A 17559-nucleotide genomic window follows, 5' to 3' on the forward strand; every position below is an offset into this window, starting at 1 on the left:
TATATTTCTATTTTGGCTAAAAAAAAAAAGATATCATCAAATATATTATCAGAAATATTTTATTTAAAAATAGATAGAGTTATTATTTTATTGTTTTTCTAACAAATTTGTGTCATCTTGGGTCGTTCATGGTACACCAACTCAAGATATGGTGGGCCCGTCAGTCACATGCATAGAATTCCTATGCGATAAATCCGGATGGAAAAAATCTCTCGTGTCTCGGCAGTTTCGAAAAAGCCGGACATTCTCACCAAATCCATACGCGCAATCTAATAAAAAAATTTCCAACCTTAATTATTTATATATTTATTTTCTATTCGTAGCTCCTGAACTCATTTATTTCTTCCGAGAATAACGGCTATAATCTCAATATGTGACCCTTTTATTTTTTTATTCAAATTTTTTAATAAATAAATAAAGTATTCTTGGGGTTTTTGCCGTGGTCCTCCTTGAGTTAAATACCAATAAAAGAATGTACACCAGATCTATAAAATAGAGAAATTAATGGAAGAAGTCTTAATAATTAAGGATTACTTTGTTTGTTTGAGCCTTTGGTCGAGGCGCCACTTTACTATATTAGAATTGGAAGGCTTCGAGGCGTCTTCCCTTTCTTCTCTCTCAAACCACCTCTTTTTTAGATCTCCCGACCGTTGTGACCCAGCCGAACGCATCCCTTCACCTAGTTTTCTTCTGGAGTTCGGAGTTTTATAAGAGAGGGAAGAGAAGGATATAGGAGGAGGAGGTGCTCTTTTCGCTCTCTTTACAAGGTTACTAATAGGATTTCTTGGTTTCTTCTTTCTTTTTTTTTATTTTACTTCGTTTTGATTGAAGGTTTGGTTGATCGAAAATTCGAAATCCCGAGCTTTTCTCCCCTTCTTCCATTTATGGAAAGCCATTGTAATCTCTTTTGTAGTAATTTGTCATCGCTCTCCGTTAAATCCGCTTAAACTGTTCCAAGTTTCCTTATTTGTTCTCCGTTTCTTCCTCGTTTTCTCTTATAAAATGGCCCTCCTTTTCCGGTTTCTCACTCGGAAAACCCTGCTTCCGAGTTTGGTGCTCAAACAACTAGTTAAAGTTTGGTTTTTTCTTTGTTTTTTGGATTGAATCAGTGGCCAGTCTCTTGCAACGTAACTAAAAGATCGTAGATTTGATCTTTTTCTTGTGCAGATCCTTCTACAAGGCTTTAGATTCCGGCGACTATGGACGACCGCGTCCACCCCGCTGAATCGACCACCGCCGAGGAGAAGATGGCGGCCCCTGCCGAACCGGCGGCGATATCGCGGCCGGAGAACCCCCTCGCCCAGAAGAATATTGAGAAGCTCAAGCCACCGCCGGGGACCTACGTGATCCAGATCCCCAAGGACCAGATCTACCGCGTCCCCCCGCCCGAGAACGCCCGCCGCATCCAGACCTACACCCTCCGTACCCACCGCCGCCGCCATGGCTGCTGCTGCTGCTGCTTCGCCTGGACCGCCGCTCTCCTCCTCTTCTTTCTCGTCGCCCTCGCCGCGGCCGCGGTGATACTGTACTTTGTCTTCCAGCCAAAGATCCCAAATTACTCCGTCGACGGCCTCTCCGTCAAGGGCTTCAACCTCTCCTCCACCGCCGCCAACCTCGCCGCCGACCTCGCCGCCCTGTCACCGGAGTTCGACGCCACCGTCCGCGCCGACAACGCCAACAAAAAGATCGGCATCTACTACCGCTCCGGCAGCTCCATCGCCGTCAGCTACGACGGCGTCAACCTCTGTCACGGCGTCTGGCCCACGTTCTACCAGGGGGAACGGAATGCGACGGTCTTTCAAACGGCGTTGACGGGATCAGGGATCCGTTTAGCCGCCGCCACCCACGCCGCCTTGGTAACGGCGCAGAGCCATGGGAAGGTGCCGCTGGAGATTAACATTCAAGTCCCGGTTAGGCTTAAGTTTGGCGCCGTCACGACGTGGACGATCACCGTTAAGGTACGGTGCGACGTGACGGTAAACAAGTTGACGGCGGATTCGAGGATCATATCGAAGTCGTGCAGCGTTAAGGTGGACCCTTTCTAACTTCCATTGATGGTGGATGTACAGGTGGTGTTTGGGATATACTGATGGTATGATTAGGATTTTTCGGATGATTGAATTCAAGTAAATAAGCTGATCTGTTCACACTTGACCTTGTTTAGCCATTTAGAATAATATGGTTCAGATCTTGCAATTGGAATATCTTCGCCAGATTGCATAAGATACGCAGGATAAGATTGAATGCTTTTCATATGTGGTGCCAACCTCAAATATAGCTGTCCTTTTCCATGCATAGCATCAGTCACGCCTAAGAGATGGTCCTATAGTAATTTTGTATCAAGTATCGGTACTCTATTCATACTGGATACAGGTATTGAATCGGTATAGTATAGAATATTCGATTCGAGCCAATATGGTATACCATGGTTTTTCTCTTACCTCATTTAATTAGCTCTAGAGAAAAAAAAGGTTAAGCAAGTGTAGCTCAGAGAGACGAGCCATAGAAAGCCTTATAATAAGATGTGCGAGTTAGTGCTTCAACGGTCGAATCTCAAGTCTGGTTCTACTGATAGCAATGATTCTCCTCTCAGGTTTTCATCTACAAAGAAGACCTTGAAAGAATGTTAAGATTTTGATTTTTTTTTTTTCTCTTGGACTGTAGATGAAATATTGTAAAACCAATAGATAGAATACCTGTTTAGATTGTTTTGTGAACTAGCTTGCTTATTAGATGCTTTAGATTCTTCAAAATATGTAACATAAGAAATAAAAGAAAGAAGAAGAAGCAAGAAGGAAACTTGTGCATCTAAGATTTTAGTTTGAGCATATTACAGAACAGTGTTTAAAGTGATTTGATTCATAGAACCGTGTTGAAAGCTGATTTGTCTTGCATCCTGCATTCATTAGCCAAATCATCAGGAAATGGGATATCTGTCAGTCTTTCAGATCGTAAGATGAGTAGTTAAGCAAGTTCGATAATACTATCGTCCATCAGGAAATGAAACCATGTCATTCAGGAAGAGAAATTACACACGAGTTGAGATCTAAACTATCACCTATACGTTATGCTCTTGGTGAAGTATTACAGTCATTATATGTATAGCAGCTACTATAATATTTTTGAAGGGCCATGTTGGGTGATACATTCGGATACTAAAATAGATTTCATTATTTTGCCCCCCTTACCCCAACCTTGGCTCCGCCAGTGAATGCAGTAATATGGCAGGAAAAGCAGTTCTTTCTTGATGCAAATGTTCATATAAATCCAGAAAGCAATACTTTTATTCTGCAAACAATGATGCATATAATCATTTAATACTGTTTCTTTTCTTCTTCTTTTTTTGGAGAATCACGGTGACAATACCAGCAATCAGAACTGTTGGTGTCAAACACCCGGTAATCCAGAACCTGGCAAAAAAACCAAAAAAAAAAAAAGCAGTTGCTAAACACCTCCCTTCTCCTATTATCTTATTTATAATATTTTTCAGAAGAAAGATAGGTTCTGCCATTCTCTCTTTTTTTTTTGGCAGGGTCCTTCTATTGTATAGCTTTTTTGGAAGGGTTTGTTAGATAATTCTAGGGTAATTTTCTGACAAATTTGAAAGAATGCTTGATAGTGTCATGGCTTTAGCTAAAAATGTCTCTGATTGTCAAAATTGTGCCTGGTTGAATTCAATCACCATATATGTAACATGGTTTGCATTTGATGGCTTGATCAATGACTTGTGTTCATGGGTTCAAAAGATCAAGTCCGAATCCGTCTAATCCAGGAGACACTTTCCCCTATCATTAGCGTATTAGATGTCATTTCATGATAAAGTATTGCTAAATACAACTTAGATTTCCTAAAACTTTTTATTCATGGTGGTATTTATTAACCTCCTAATGTAAGATCTTCTAGGCTCTTTTTAAAATAATAAAAACCCCTTCCAGACAAATCTAAATCTAGTATTTGTGCTAAGTTAGCACCAAAGTCTTGGAGTTGAGCCATGCATGGTTAGACTCCAAAGACTAATAGAAGCTCCCATTCATGCTCTGGGCCTAATGAACGTCTATTTTTACCAATGCAACAGTTGTCATAAGGTGGTTCATTTTTTTGCTGCCCTCCCCAGGGCCCTTGGAGGGGAATTGAAGAAGAGATCCCATCTCTTTCAATTGATCTCCTTGTAGGGGCAGATTCCTGACAAGGAATGGCATCGAGAGCGTCCATCCCAGCTCGCTTTGCCAGATGAGAAGCAGCTCCGAGCTCTGAGCGATGCCCAGATATATCAGCAAAATTGTGGTCTGGTTAATGTTGAGAGCATCAATTAATAAAAGGTTTCAAATGAACAATACACAGGACAAGTCTCCAGCTTTACTGTAATAAGAGCATGCAAGAGCAAAATGTGGATGCAAATCTGTAGAGTAGCATGGAATGATGCAGATGTTTCTGCGTTACTAGCAAAGAAAATAGTTTGAACTAAGAAAAAAATAGAGAATGGCATCCAAACTGACTCAAATATTGATACCATAATGAAAAATTGTTCATAAAGCTGAATTGGCACCATCTACAACACATTGTAGGTATTATAAAATGTTTCCCAAAAAAAATATTAGCAGAGATCACAAAAGTCATCAAACAAATGATCAAAAAATAACTTACATTCAGTTCACATCTCCAACATGTCACCAAAGATACAAAAGAAAATCCATGCAACCAGACAGAGAAGGCAACGATCTCACTAGCAGCAGCAGCTGGTACACTCAATCAGATTCAGCTTCTGAAAAAGCCAAACAGAGAGCAGATTATGGAATTAACTCAGCCCATTTAAGCTTCATGTTAAGGTTGTCTTCTCTACAACACCACACACGATAATGGCAACCCTGAAGGTTAGTAGCCATCCAACTTGGCAAGAAGTGCATGGTTCCCCTGTCATTTCCTGATTCACCTACTCTCAACATGCCGTTGTAAAAGATGCAAGCCTGTTTAGTGTTCTATCTGCAGCTTCCAAGAAAGTATAGGATTCTGCAAAGGTGCAAAACAGTGCATAGGAACTGCTGAGAAGGTCAAACATACAACCTTTAAGGTTCATGAATAATCCCAGACTCTTCAAAATGTCCAGTCTTCTATTCAAAATCTCAAAACCATTTGGCTCTGTTCCAATTTCCTTTCAAGTATACTACTTCTCCATCATGTTCTCTTGTTTGGACTATTACAACTCTCAAATTCTTAGGGCTGGACTTGTGTCAACAGAAAACAAGCTTTCCTGCTCAACCCTTGAAAATAATCCACAATCCGGATATATATGAAGATCTTTGAGATTTCTGATGTTTTCTGAGATTTATTCTAAAGGCATCAACACAGGATTTGCTGATACTAAAAGTATGCCAACATTGCAAACTTCATCATTTCATATATAAGCTCTCCATTTGTTCAAGTTTCTCTTAACATCTGTTTGTTGCTGTGTTTCACTTATTTGTTGTTTGATAGATTTCCTCCGCACTGACTAAACTGTCAAAATTATTTTTCCAAGAAAATATACAAAATCGAAGATTCTAGCATCAAGGGCAATCAACATAATATGTAAAACACTGTTTTAAATTTGATAATCTTCAACTTCAAATATTCGAGCTCATCCCACTAATGACGATCATTATATTATATCAAACTTATCACACATAAGTAACCAAATCAATGGGGAAAATGGCTCCAAGACAAATAAAGATATTTGATCAATTATCATCATCATAAACTATCTGAGAGAGACAGAACATTCTAAAAACTAGCGAAAAAATGAAAGAGCTTATCTTGAAGAAGCAAAATGAGCTTGAAGAAATCTACATTGCTGTTCACATGGATATTGATGGTGATGCAGCACGAGAGATGCTTATCAGCCTCATTGAATCTGGTTTATATCAAATTCATTATTTACCAACTCCTTTATTTCCAAAACCTCCCATTCCAATCCAACAACTACCAACAACTGCCAGTCCAATCAACTACCAACTCTCTTTAATTTTATCCTTTGTAATGAAATCCAACCACCCTGAGGTCAATATTAACAGTCCTTTCCCCGCATCCTATCTTATACCAATCCATCAAAGAGACTAGAGAAGGTAAAGGAGCCCACCATGTGATGATGCCGGAAAGCTGCCGCCGGAAACGCGTCTGAGTGAGTTCTGCTGTTTTGCTTCCAAAAGAATAAGGTGGGATTCGACTCCGAGCGGCGCCGACTCTTTCCTCTCCTAGGGTTAGGGTTCCGGTAATAGCTAATGCACTATATTCTGTGGGCCGTGGGTTGCGGCTCAGTATCTTAACCTCCGAACTCACATGGATATTTATATTTTGGCCCTTGGAGTTAATAGGACCTACTTAAAATTGGTCTGGAGCTTGGGCTTGGGCCCGGGTCTGGCTAATTTTGTGGCTGGACAGGGTTGAGTTAGGTCTAGGTTTGGATTTGTATAAAGTTTAATGGATTGATATGATCTTTGACCCATCTAGAATTTAGTTTTGTAAAATTCAGACCTAAGTTTAAGTGTGTCGCCCTACTAGTCTCACCTATGCCGGACCGATGGGCTACGACTTTGAATTATGTATTTTTTTCATGATCCTTCTAATGTTCTAAAGTTTATGTATTGCTTTCTTCGACTCCATCTAATTTTTTCTTTCATGCCCTCTGTAATTCTTTCTCTTTCTTTTGAATAAATTTGGTAGAGTTTTTTTTTTTTTCCCCTTCAAGGTTATGTATTCTCTCTCTTTCTTTTGAGTAAATTTGATAGAGCTTTGTTTTTCCTTTTCTAAAAAAAAAAAAAAGGTTCTGTATTTTTTTCATATAAAAATCAATTACCTTAGGACAAGACTTGGAGGTCTCCCCGCGTCATAGTCCACTACTTCGCCTCATGGATTTTTGAGGAGGCATTGTCTTATTCTTCATGGGTCAAGGTGAGCCTAAAGGTGATGACCTAGAAAGTGGAAATGATTCAAAAGTGGCCATGAAGCATCACGTTTCTCCAACCTACTCATAAGTCCGAATTCTCATGGCGGCTGGCATTGGAGGCCTTGGTAGAGGTTTGCATGACTAGGAGCAATGAAACTTAGGAAAAAGAAGAAGATGACGATGTTGACGATGATTTTAGGCCGGGTAGGAGGATCCAAATTTACGACGAAAACATTTGATCCCCTCCTTTGCAACTTGCAATTTATAATGGAGGCCCCTTTTGAGACTAAGTTGCAGCATGCAAGAAGTCAATCAACCATGTGGCTCTCCAAGTTTGCATCTTATGATCAATGCCTAATCTAGGATGGCTCCTTTCAACCAAATTGGTGATTCTTATCAATTTAGATGTATGATTTGTATAATTATCTAGATGTCGACTAAGTTACTATACTTTGAAAAGTGAAAAGGAAAAAAAGGAAAAAAATTGGTGATCAACATCCACCAAAGATCCATGGAGCCGACAATTATTAGTTTATTATCATTAAATTTTGGCTCAAATATGTAGCCTAAACTGAAACTAGGCACATGCTCGATTTAAGAAATTAACAACAGATTTAGAGCCTAAAAGGCTTTCCAATTATCTTGGTCTATCCACCCATTAGCTGCTTGTAGGCTGAATTAGATGCTATTGTCAAGCCAACCCAAATTAAGACCCGAACTCAACTAGATTAAGCATTACCTTGTAAAATTGGTCCAAACTAAAATAAGTTTAATAAGAGAGGTTAGACCCTTAAACATAGAGTTGATCCAGACCTAACCTGAAAAAAGATCTAACCCTACCCGGCATGCGAAGATCCAGAAATTGGCAAGACCAACACTGAAATCCAACAAAACCCGACATGCAAAGAGTGTTTGTCTGAAATTTAGAAAAATAGCAAAATGCACAAACAAATAAGGATAACCATGCGTGATATGCTTTTTCGATACCAAATGGCATTTTTAGTTGCTACAGTGTATTACTAATGATCGCATTTTTTAGAAGATTATTGTGGTAATTTGCATTGGAAACAGACTTGATGAGCTTGGTATAATTGGTTTTGGTGAGAAGCTCCACAAGTTCTTAGCCCAATGCTAGCTTAACGGATAGGTTCATTTCTCCTAACAAACCCTGCCTGCTTTCCTTATGAATTGGAGAACCAGGGATGATGGGTACTGCAAGGAACACGCTCACATGCTGAGAGTCACGGAGTTATGGCGGAAAGAGAACTCAGGTCTTTGTTTGATTTTTGAGCAGTGAAAAAGTTGATAAGTGCAATCAAAACCTTAGAATAATTTGAATGTTAAAGTCTGATACACCAAGTACAGATGGACTCATTGGTTTAACTACTAGATTTCTTGTTGGCGTGCCCAGAAAAAAGGGACAACGAAGAGCATGAGAATGGAAGATGATGGTGGAAAGGTGGTGAAAAAGAGAATGGAATAACAACAGTACTGAACCAAGTGGCTTAGTGATGTTTTGGATATCTATTGGTTGCAAGACTCAAATCATATGAGGTGGAAAGCTACTGAAAAAGAGATTGGAATAACAACAGTACTGAACCAAGTGGCTTAGTGATGTTCTGGATATCTATTGTTTGTAAGACTGAAGTCATATGAGGTGGAGAGGTGGTGAAAAAGAGATTGGAATAGCAACAATACTGAAGCAAGTGGCTTAGTAATGTTGTGGATATCTGTTGGTTGTAACTTGTAAGACTCAAGTCATATGAGGTGGAATGATGTTTTCTTTAATTTTATCTTAATACAACACATCTAACTAATGTAACCTATAAATCTGACAAGCCAGTGGAGCCCTAACATGGAAACCAAGAAGTTCTAATCTCATGGAGGAAGAATAGCACTAAAGGGTGCAACCATTTGCAAGTGGGGTTAAGTTGGGGAAAAAAAAGGAAGGAAATTTTACAGATCAATGTGACTTGTGGCTGAACAATTGTTGGTTTAATTCACATAGGAGTTAGGATTTAACATCAGAACAAGGACAGATTGTTTCCCTTACTTCCTGCAAGAAGCAACATGGCATTGATTTTTTATGCAGCCAACCATGCACCGAGGTTATTCTGATGCCCAAAATACTGATACATGAATACCATCCACAGATAGAAATTACTTTGTAAAAACAAATTATGATGATAAAAACTCAAAGATGAAAAAGTTAACTATTCCATTATATAAGAAAGCCCATGATCCGAGAAAGAAGGCTTTTTAAAATCAACCACTTGGGAATGAAGGTGGGGCAGAGGCATTCGAAAGAGGTGTTTTTTCATACGCAGAAAACAAAAGATAGCATTGGAGAATCGGCAACTCTAGAATATAAGTTTGCCAGAAAGACCGATTAGCCAAGAGTTCACAGGGCAAGAACAGTATAACAGTAGCTACGGTAGCTCAGGCTATACAGATTGCAGTGTCTTGCGAACCTTGCTTTACTCGAGCTTTCACGTGGCGAGTTTGTCCCAAGGACTTTTTCGCCTTAGGCAAGCCTATAAATGGAAGATCCTTAGAAGGTAAGGAACTTAACGCCCAAAGGAAAGCTAATCGGTTTTGCTTTTCCAAGGCATCGCACTAATGTTTTGGGACAATGAAAATTACATTTTCTTTTGATCCATCAACATCAAAACTTCTCATGCAGAAGATCATTTCTCCTCCATATCTCCAGCTATAACTAATTTGTATCTAATTAGGCATCTAAACAGGCTGGCATTGTTAAGCAAGATAACAATGATAACATATAAACTTTTAGGTTACGCATTCTTGTTTCCTAGTAATCAGAGCATCCAAAGTTAGGATGACACTATGATTCTAAGAGAAGGAATTGCTCTCCTTGATGCACTGGGAATGTAAGGAAGCTGATAAGAACATGAATAAATTCCCTTTCACGGTTTCACCAACTGTACCATTGCTATTATTCAGTGAATGGACCTATGCTTTAAAGCATCAGGACCTCATATGTTGCTGCTCAAAAGAGAGCTCTGTTTGGTGGCACTTCTCATGTGAAGGCTCAGCAAAAAGAAAAAGCTATTTGGAAAATGACCCCGCCCTTGGAACTTAGCAGGTCCAATAGAGTATATTGGATGGTGGTGCTAGTGGTCCATAGCCAAACCCTGAATAATGGGATGAATACAAGTGACATGAATACATCAGCTAGTACTTCAATTGGACAAAGCTAGGATGCCAAAGAAATCTTCAAGTGGACATTTATATTTGCTTGGGAGAATGTCATCCACATTCTCTTTTCCTTGAATCAGAAGTAACAATTGATGCGGTTCTTAAAATCATACTAGAAAAACAAGAGGCGTAAAAATATGCGCGTGTTTCTAATACATAGGCTAGATGGTTGAATGATGTTGATTAGTGCTGCAATTTTTGTTTATTAAGAATAGAAAAAGAAAAATTATAGCATGCACTGGGTGCACCAGCACGGCACGTCGGCACACTATCAATGGCACCGAGACAAGCACGAGATGAATGAAACTCACCCTGAATGAAGAGTGGGCGAACAAAATGCAGAACATATAAGAAATGTTGAATTCTAAGAAAAGGGGGGGAGGGGGCACTAGACTGATTGGACTTGTTTGAAAGAATTAGCTCTACTTCCGGCTTTAAGAAGCTTGACTTTAAAGTAGTTTACTTAAAGACTTCAAATTTTCGAACGGTTTGAGTTACCACTTCCGCTATGCTAATGCATCTTGGTAATTGGTGGCGTGCAACAGCGTGGCTATGCAAGTAGTGCATGCAATATTTACCCCTAAAAAAAATGAGTTGGCAAAGCATGTGTGAACAAACCGACCCTATCTTGACTAATGTTGATCTAGATAGCAGTTTGGAACCATGTCGGCGTGATGTTGGCGTGCTCCGAATCTAGCTGATGATTAAATAATTTGAATGAAGCAATTCTCTAATGCCAATAATTGGAATCTAAGGGCACCCTATCCATGTAAGATAAACTCCCGTGAGCGTTATTAAGATCAGGTCAAACTAAGGAGTCATGTTCTCACTTAGGTTCTAATTATTCTTAATGCATAATGCTAAAGCAAGTCGTATGCAAGGATTTTGAAGCAATAAATATTTGTCGCGAGCTCTATTAAGTTTAATAAGGTCAGACATTTGGACCCCAAACACGCACACATAGTTCTATTTTTAAGCTTTCCTTGATGTCCTTTATCATGTTTGCTTGCTTTCAGATCAAAACTCGGTGGGTTTGGTTGTTACAAAAGATCACTGGCTTGAAGTAACCAAGAATATTTTACCTAATGTGGGCTCATGAATATGGGCACCCAAGAGGAGTAGAGGTACCCGTATATTTACAACGTTCTAATTCAAAGGCTCGATCGAGCTCAATTAAATCAATTCAAATTTCAATCCCGAAAGCCTTTTTTTTTATTTTAAGGTGCGTATACACCTATTCTCTCTGAAATTTTTATTGTCAGTATACAACCTATTACTAGAATGCTTCCAACAATGGGAAAGAGAGCTGGTGTCATTGGGGAAGCCTTTATTTAAGTTGCAGGTTTGATTCGTTCCTTGTGAGCGTTAGTGAGTGAGGAATTGTAAGCTTAGTATCTGCCAAGTAACTTCCATGATGGTATAAAGACATTTCGAGACATAAACAGACCTTAGTTTAGACATGTCTCTCTACTCACTATAATAATCTACTGATTCAACATGTAAGGTTGCAAGCAAGCTGTGCTGCAAATGGGTTTAAGATTTTTTTTTGTTAAATAATTCATTGGGTTTTCAACTCAAGTTGCATCAAGAATAATCCCAGCATATTAAAACATGAAAACATATCTAAATTATTTATTTAGATATGTCACGAACATAGTATATGAAAAATAATAAACAAACGGTACATAGACATCAAGTTGTTTTGACAACTATGTATAAATTATCATCAACTGCACAGAATTGGTGACCAACCATACAAGAATCTTTACTAAAAGCAAGTTTTTTAAATTTAAGAAAGGTTACGCAGATAGTGAAATGATTTAAAATCAGTTTTGGTTAATATCGGATCACCTAATCGTGCATTCCTCCTTGGTGAAGTGATTCGATGACATGGTGTCACTTCAGAGTTTACTAAATTATTATAAGTTGATTCTGTTTTGGACGCATGTTGACCTAATTTTTATGTTCATAATTGATCTCAATTATTAAAGCTCGTGCATTCTTGTGTATCTTATTTTCTTTCAACTCTCCAATATGATCATTTATATATTTATTATTTTATACATAATTGACATTAATATAAACAAAATAGAGTTATTTAAATGTGTAATTCACGTTGTTGTTTTGCTCTCATTAGTATAACCCGCAACATCTCACTAGAACAACTAACAAGAACTATTGTATCTAATGAGAAAATAATTTTAAGATTGTAATAGCTCATGATTGTCGGGGGACATGACCTTTGTACAACATAATGTCATTACTAAATCGCACCATTGTTAGATCCATGCTTGCTATCTTATTATGAATGATTTTTAATGTTAATTTTGAAAATTTCTAATTTTGACAAATATAGTCTTTCTTTGTACACTATGCCAAGTAATGACTAGACGAAGATGAACACAAAGAGATGCAAATACAGGATCATGTACATAATCAAAAAGGGTTTCCACCATCTTCCCCCTTCCATTTGCAGCCCATCCAATAAGATATTTATGATTTTGTCAATAGATTAATGAGTACATATTTCTTGCATTATAAATACATCTCCCTTGCCTAAAAGAAAAAATTTAAAAGAAAGAATACAAAGACTAAATTTAGAAACTAAAAAGAAGCAAATAAGATACAGTGCAAATTGTTGTTAAAAATGAAGAAGAGCCTCTTCATTTTTTTTTTCATAGGCTCTATAGGCTGCCTTAAACTCAAATTCATAAGCATGCCCCTTACTTTGTTACATCTCCATGAAACCAATAATGAAACTTATGGAAAAACAAAGTATCAATCTATCTTATATACACTTTTTTGTAATTTGATAACGAACAAATTTTGCAATTTGATACTTCTTTTGCCAATAGCATCATGGATTGGTTCAAACAAAATTCATTCATGTAACCGACTCACATGGCATCTCAAAACCCACCCCGCAGCCCTCTCGCCTCGTGCGCGACATATATCCAGAACCGGTGATTTCACTCGATGTTCTCTTAATCATCAACCATCTCTTCCTCTACAAATTAAAAAGTCCCGCTTTTTGGAGAACCAAAAAGTACTTTCTACCCTCCAAAAATATTTTTAAATAAAAAAATATTTGATAAAAATTTCGGAAAGTTGTTTTAGCTTTTTCAGAAAGCTAAAAATAATTTTTTGGAAGAAGTTTTATTTTAGAGTTTTCCAAAAAAAACTATTTTTTTAATCAAAATACCTATAGTAAAATATAACAATTGCATACTTTATTTCTGTATAAATCTAAAAATCTGCTGGAGCCCTAATAAAGAACCATAGCTGTAGATCAGACTTCCTTCCTTTCAAGAAAAGTATCCTTTATTTGTTTACTAAACATATATTAAAGTGCCATAGTATTTTAAAAATATAATTATTAAATAATAAATAATTTTTTATAAAGCTCTACCGCCGACGGCACCCGCAATTAAAATCAAGTGGAATTGACGTTTTTTTGGTTCAGATGCCGCTATGACGTACAATTACAAAATTCAGAAATGGGAATATCGGTTTTTTATTTTTCCCGTTTTCCTCACTACGTCGAGGTTCGCCGTCTTTTACAAACCGACGCCGTTACGCGCCTTCCCACAATTTCCCCCCATCGACATCACGTCTAGTTAACGGCACCGTTGGCTCCGCCTTTTCTCTCACCGTATATCAGAGAGCTGCTCTCTACTTCTCGAGAGTCGAGAGAGAGAGAGAGAGAGAGAGAGCTCCTTACTATCTCAAAGCACTAATTTTCCGCAGAGTTTCTTCTCAGTATCCGTAATTCTCCTCCTGGACTCGGTCTCCTTCTCCTGGTGGATCTCCCTGTGCGCTGCGATCTATTGCTGGCTTCGCAGCTGGTGGGATTCAGGTGGAAAAATCATATCGTGTACCTCCAGAATCCCTAATTCCTGGATTTTCCTTTTTGAATTGGAGCTCAAGGTCCTCCGATCGGTGGGGGCGTCAAAGAAAGGTCAGATTTTGAAGCGGCTGGTCGGGTTCGGACTCCAAATGGGCTTTCCGGCGGTCCTGGAGTCTTGAACTGGAACAGCAGATCCCTAGGTATTTTTCTGTTCCCTTAGTGGCTTCATCTTGTCATGGATCGTGGATGAAAATAAGAAAAAAGGTCCTTCCTTTGATTGTCTTTGGTATTATTTATTTTGAAATGTGTCATTTTGGAAGAGTTTTGGCTTTCAGGGTTCTGTTTTTCAGTTTAACAAGAGTATTTAATGCATAGATCCAAATCCCAGATCTCCGCACTTTCCTTACTCTTCTTATTCTAGAAAAAAAACAATTTCTGGTTGCTTAAAGCTTGGAATTCTGAAATTTAGCAGGAATTAAACTGTGTTTTTGGGCTTTGTAGATGTAAGATTTGTTCTTATCATCACTGTTTCTTTTTCGTTAGGTTATTCAGATGATTCAGTTTGTGTTGCGGCTTCTCATTTTTCAGCGGCAGAGTCCCCAAAAGCTAACTATAGTCACCATTTCATATCTTAGACTGAAAGCTAGTGTGTTTTTATTCCTAGGTTTATGATTCAGGAACTCCAAGCCTCAAAATTGGTCCGTTTTTGAGTTCAAACTTTCATAACTAGAAGGAAAAAACATAATTTTTTCTTGTTTACAGCTAATTAGAGAAGAGAGACATTCAGTCTTCGGGAAAATGCAGAACAAAACTAGAATCCATGCTGACCCATCTCTTGACCAAGATCAGTTTGACCGTATACCAGACTCTCTTGTCCTCCTCATCCTTAACAAGATTGCTGATGTCCGGTCACTGGGCCGCTGTTCTGCAGTGTCAAAGCGATTCAATGCCCTGGTTCCTCTAGTTCATGATGTCTATGTTAAGATCGACCGAGTTGTCACTGTTGATGGTGATTCTGATGATGCCTTAAACCCATCCTCCCTGAGACCTCGAAACCTTTTCTCCCACTTTCTAAAGCTCATGATCTTCACCCTTCTCAAACCGATCCACCACCTTCGCAGCACCAATGGCGGGAACAAACCCCTGTTCCCGCAGCTCTCTCATCACTCACCTGCACAAGTCTTGAAGAACTTCATCCACATCCGTAACCTCAGGATTGAACTCCCTGCTGGAGATGTCGGAATAGAAGAAGGGGTTCTTTTGAAGTGGAGGGCAGAGTTTGGGAGTACCCTCCAGAATTGCGTGATTTTGGGAGGTACCTGGGTAGACCGAAAGCCTGCTTCTGCCGAGCAGGAAATAGCATTAGATGACAATGGGAGCATACCTGAATCTTTCTACACAAATGGAGGGCTGAAACTTCGTGTGGTCTGGACAATCAACTCCTTGATCGCTGCTTCAACCAGACATCATCTCCTGCGACCAATTATCAAGGACCACCCAACACTGAAGAGCTTGGTCTTGACTGATGCTGATGGGCAGGGGACATTGAGTATGGGAGTGGAGCAGCTGAAGGAGTTCAGAGAGAAGTCACTGGCAGCCTCAGCATCCTCAAATAGGACACAGGTCCCGGCGTCCAGCATGAAGTTGAGATATGCTCCGTACCTGGAGCTTCCTGGTGGAATGGGATTGCAAGGAGCCACATTGGTTGCAATCAAGCCCACTTCCGAGGGAAGCTGTGGTAGCAATAGCAGTAGAAAGGAGACTGATGCCTTTGGTTGTGGAGCATTTGATGGGCCATTCAAGGCTGCTGCGAAGGCATTGCTGAAGCGCCGTACTTACCTTTTGGAGATGAATGGTTTCTAGATCAGTGGCTTCTCTCTCTTTTTGCTGCTTACCATGGTTCGGTTTTTGTGCTTTTCTGGAACTGAGAGGGCCTTCGCTTTCTATTAAAGGTGAAAGCTTCCATCTCTGCTTGGTTGATTGCAGTAGTTATCTGTTGTTTGTGTTCATTTCTTCTTGTATCTGTACAGTAATATCGGCTAGTTATATTTATGTCACGATATATGAATGGAGTTTTATCTCTGTAATTTCCTGTTCCTTTTGGATAAGCGATGTTGTTGGCTTTGCTCTTTCAACTTCTGCTATTTGTTAGGTCTGATTTTGGCATCTCGCAGTTTGTTCGCTATTTCCTTCATTCTTAATGGATTAATTTCCATGTCCTTTTGCTTTCCCTTGTGGAAGTAGAAAATACCCAAGGGAACAGGTCATCATGATGGGGCAGCTAGATAGTAGTGGAGCATCCACAACAGATTCATCTAGATATACATCGTTGGCTACATCCAAGTTAGTGTCGTGGATATGCATGGTCCACAAATTCATGTCCCATTGGAAACCCAGAAAACAATGGCTACAGATTTGCACAACTCTATTTGTCTTCAGGAAAGATGTAACTGGTGGTCCTAGATGCTCAATTTTCTATTGGACTTGTCAACAGGTGAAGCTTTTTATTTCAGCCTTTCGCTCTGCAGGAAAGATGTGTCTGGTAGAAGATGTTCAATTTTATGTCGGCGACTTGTCGTAAGGTCAATGTTTTTACCTGTCAGACTGTCGACAGTAGGTTTTGTAGGATGGTATGGTAGGCATTAAGAAATTATGGGAAAGCTGGATGACTATGGAGCTGACTAGAAGATTTTCAAAGGTTCTGTGAACTACAGTAAGATTTGTCGAACATTGGAAGGGTTATAGGGTAACCTCAAAGACTCCTGGATGATGTAAAATCCAAGAATTCTGACTTCTGTGTAGCCATTATATTGTATGGTCTCTACAGCATCTTTAGCCAGGTTTTCTTCAAGTAGGAGTTGCAGTGTCTGATTTGAATTTAGCGGAGATGATTTTCGTCGAGTGTGACCTTGTAAACTTTTTGATTAGGAATTTTAACAATCATTTTTGTCTCTTAAGTTTGAGCAATGGCATGGAGATTTGGAAGATTGTGGGGTAAAAAGTTGTCTGAATTCTTCTGACAAGGACTTGCGAATAAAGAACTACAATGCTAGGTGGTGAGACAGGACCCAAGTAAAATAGAGTTCCATACTGTTGATCCCCTATTCATCTTGAAAGAAGCTTTATCAGGAATCTATATCCTAAAATAAATAAGGTGCATGTGCGATCGAATTAAGCTGTACAGGAATCTTGATCCCCAAAGAAATAATGTGCCACCGTGATGTCTGCTTCGATGTTAATGACCCAAAATCCTTGGTGAGTAATCTAAGACTCTAGAGAAAAAGAGCTGAACTATTAGGGGATTTGTTGATGAATTTTGAAAAGCTCCAAAGAACTGTAAGATTCAGGTGGAGTCGCAGTAAAAAAAACTCTAGTGAAACACAGAAAATTCTCAGTATATAATATATTTCTTGCACATTAACTAATTAAACAGAGTGAAAAAAATTTTCACATGCGCATAAGAGAACTATAACTACATCATTGATCCTGGCTATTTTTTTCTGGCCAATAGGTTAAGAGATCTAGGCACATGCCTAACTAGTCAGGGTAGGTCAGGTTGCCTAACAACAACTTG

The 17559-nt window shown here is 39.0% G+C and overlaps 1 long non-coding RNA gene and 2 pseudogenes across 7 annotated transcripts; 2 read left to right on the plus strand and 1 right to left on the minus strand.

Moving 5' to 3' along the window:
• Positions 1-523: 523 nt before the first annotated feature.
• LOC103704991 (NDR1/HIN1-like protein 13 pseudogene) lies at positions 524-2253 on the plus strand (annotated as a pseudogene). Of its 4 annotated transcripts, none has more exons than XR_015973137.2 (2): positions 524-767; positions 1168-2253. The product of XR_015973137.2 is annotated as an NDR1/HIN1-like protein 13 pseudogene, transcript variant X1 (transcript). The 4 variants fall into 4 exon arrangements; XR_015973138.2 differs by having other exon boundaries at positions 540-742; XR_015973139.2 differs by lacking the exon at positions 524-767 and adding an exon at positions 790-1074.
• Positions 2254-2632: 379 nt separating this feature from the next.
• Positions 2633-6572, minus strand: LOC113462588 (uncharacterized). The gene is made up of 2 exons (XR_003385253.4): positions 4645-6572; positions 2633-4286 (listed from the first exon to the last, which is right to left on the minus strand). It is a non-coding gene; the product is annotated as an uncharacterized LOC113462588 (long non-coding RNA).
• Positions 6573-13815: 7243 nt separating this feature from the next.
• On the plus strand, positions 13816-16072 carry LOC103704990 (F-box protein At4g18380 pseudogene; annotated as a pseudogene). Of its 2 annotated transcripts, none has more exons than XR_015973004.2 (2): positions 13816-14185; positions 14529-16072. The product of XR_015973004.2 is annotated as an F-box protein At4g18380 pseudogene, transcript variant X1 (transcript). The 2 variants fall into 2 exon arrangements; XR_015973005.2 differs by having other exon boundaries at positions 13818-14185; positions 14748-16072.
• Positions 16073-17559: the final 1487 nt, after the last annotated feature.

Source organism: Phoenix dactylifera, chromosome 14 (assembly GCF_051530095.1).
Source record: "Phoenix dactylifera cultivar Ajwa chromosome 14, Ajwa_hap1_PhDact_Kaust_v1.1, whole genome shotgun sequence".
Classification (NCBI taxonomy): domain Eukaryota; kingdom Viridiplantae; phylum Streptophyta; class Magnoliopsida; order Arecales; family Arecaceae; genus Phoenix; species Phoenix dactylifera.